The sequence below is a fragment of the Peromyscus californicus genome, unplaced genomic scaffold (genome assembly GCF_007827085.1).
Source record: "Peromyscus californicus insignis strain IS unplaced genomic scaffold, ASM782708v3 Scaffold_2__1_contigs__length_46816999, whole genome shotgun sequence".
In the NCBI taxonomy this organism is placed as follows: Eukaryota; Metazoa; Chordata; class Mammalia; order Rodentia; family Cricetidae; genus Peromyscus; species Peromyscus californicus.
In genome coordinates this window covers 11224450-11227091 of record NW_026294540.1, presented here as the reverse complement: position 1 = coordinate 11227091, position 2642 = coordinate 11224450, and positions in this window count along the sequence as shown.

The window sequence follows — 2642 nt, the reverse complement described above, 5'->3', positions numbered from 1 at the left end:
GGGTGTGTGAGACGAGTCATACATGTATAGGTGTGTGTGTGTGTCTGTGTGTGTGTGTGTGTGTTTGTGTGTGTGTGTGTGTGTGTGTGTGTGCATGGTTCAACCTGATGCATTTATTGAGCACATATTATATGTTTCTCATGGGCCCAGGCACAGCACACTCCATAGTAAACAGACACCAAGCAGAACCAACCCACTACAGCTTTGATGCCAGGCAGCTTAGCATCTGTTCAGTTCCCTTATTTCATATAAACCTCAGACAGGAATCCTTGGTTCTTTCTGTCCATGTCCCCAAGACAAGATTCTAGACCTGCCCCATGTGACACAGGAACAGTTCCCCAGCAGGACATAGTTGAGAGGCATTGGGACTGTGAGCAGTGCATGTGAGGATGCACTGTGGCGGAAACATGCAGGCTGGGGTTTGAGGAAGTGCATGAAAAGAAAAGTGCATGGAATTTGTGACTCTGGTGGTCACAAAAACAGAAACATGGTCATCTATGGTGATGACGAGCTTTGGATGCACTGAGTTAAATCACAATGAGTGTCCACTTTCATATTCTCTTTCTGAGACAAGATCTCATTATGTGGCATAGGCCTGTAACTCACAGGCATCCTCCTGCCTCAGTCTTCTGAGATCTAGAATCACACACACACACAAGCACACACACACACACACACACACACACACACACACACACACACACACACGTGCACACACACAACCCTCCACACAGAGACCTAATGGTTCCATAGTTCTGTGTTGTGAACCAGTAGCTCATTAGTCAGACCCAAAGCACACATGTACACTCACCTCTTGTACCCTGCTTACTTAAGAGTTCAGGGCATTGTATAGGTCCACCCACTCCCAAAGCATGCTCACTCTCTTAATAACTGTGTGTGTGTGTGTGTGTGTGTGTGTGTGTGTGTGTGTGTGTGTGTGCTTCCAGCCCTAATTCATTCAGTTCTCACTCTAGTGACCCTGAGAACAAGGCGCCCCAATGTCCTGGGGCATGAGAAGACACATGTCCCCTAGACCTCAGAATACACCACACTCAGCCCTGTGCTTTATCTGAGCCCTTTGTGGACCCGATGATGCTGGTCTATGATTCCAGTCTTGCCTCTTCTGAAACATCCCCAGATACACAGAGGTTTGAATAAACAATGCCCAGGGGCCCCCATGTCTCCTGCCAAGCTGAGGAGACCCATCATGTGAGCCCTCATGTACTCCACACTAAAGCAAGTCTACATGTGACATGTAATGGCCACATCCCATGTCTCCATGATGGAATGACCCCCTGTGTGGACCTCTGAGAGCCTTCCCAATGATAAAGACCATGGAGGTTAACAGCAGGACACAGGATGAGTGATGAGCAGTCCTAGGGAGGAGCCACAAGGTGGCAGGATCAGGTTTCCATGACAACAGGGTGATTGAAGAGCATCTCTCAGATGGAGAAAGATGTCCACAGTTGACACTTGCACACCACTGTGTCTGACTGCCATGTTGTGAAGCCTCATGCTTGCTCCAGACTGGACCTGCCTAAGAGCCCTTTGGCCCTAAGCACAGTGCTCATCCCTGCTCTTCCTGTGGGCACCATGTTGGTTCTGACTTACCATCCACCCTGGTCAGGGAAGTTTTGGGGTTTGATGACAGACACTTTGGGTTTCCAAACCCACTCTTCAACTTGGATCTTCTGCCCAAGGTCAGGGGCCTCCTCCTTTCCAGCATCCACCCACTGAGTGAGTAGTACATGCCAACTGGGGGGAACCATTGCTCTGTCCACCATTTTACCACAGAGTTCCGTTCCCAGGAAGCTAATTCATCTACACTCAGTGGGTTCAACTCTGAAACTCAGTTCAGGTCAGTAACTGGGGGACGGACCTGCTGTGACAGCCATGGCTCTCACCCTCTAGACATCCCTGTGGTTCCTTCTAACGGCCCACAATGCCTCCTCTTGATGGCCAACTTCACCAGCCTTAGACCCTCTGTGGAAACACCTTTGGACGTGTGCTGTGGGATGTTCTGTATGGCAAATGTGTTACTCTGATTGGTCAATAAATAAAACACTGATTGGCCAGTGGCTAGGCAGGAAGTATAGGAGGGACTAACAGAGAGGAGAAAAGAAAGAACAGGAAGGCAGAAGGAGTCACTGCCAGCCACTGCCATCACTAGCAGCATGTGAAGATACCGGTAAGCCACGAGCCACGTGGCAAGGTATAGATTTATAGGAATGGATTAATTTAAGATATAAGAACAGTTAGCAAGAAGCCTGCCACGGCCATACAGTTTGTAAGCAATATAAGTCTCTGTGTTTACTTAGTTGGGTCTGACAGCTGTGGGACTGGCGGGTGACTAAGATTTGTCCTGACTGTGGGCAAGGCAGGAAAACTCTAGCTACAGACGTGTCTGTGGGGGCATTTCCAGAAATGTCTGCTGACTGCTTCCTTCACTAAGCAGCATTCTATAGTCTGCTGTCTGTCCACCTCCTCATCTGTGGAGTTTTCTCTGGAGTCACACGGGCTAAATGATGTTTGAGAAGATCAAGTATCACAGTGGTTAACTGGCTTCTGACCAGGTTACCAAGAACACATAATGGGGGAAGAAGGGCCCTTCTTCAGAGGGAACTGGGAAAGCTGGATCTCCA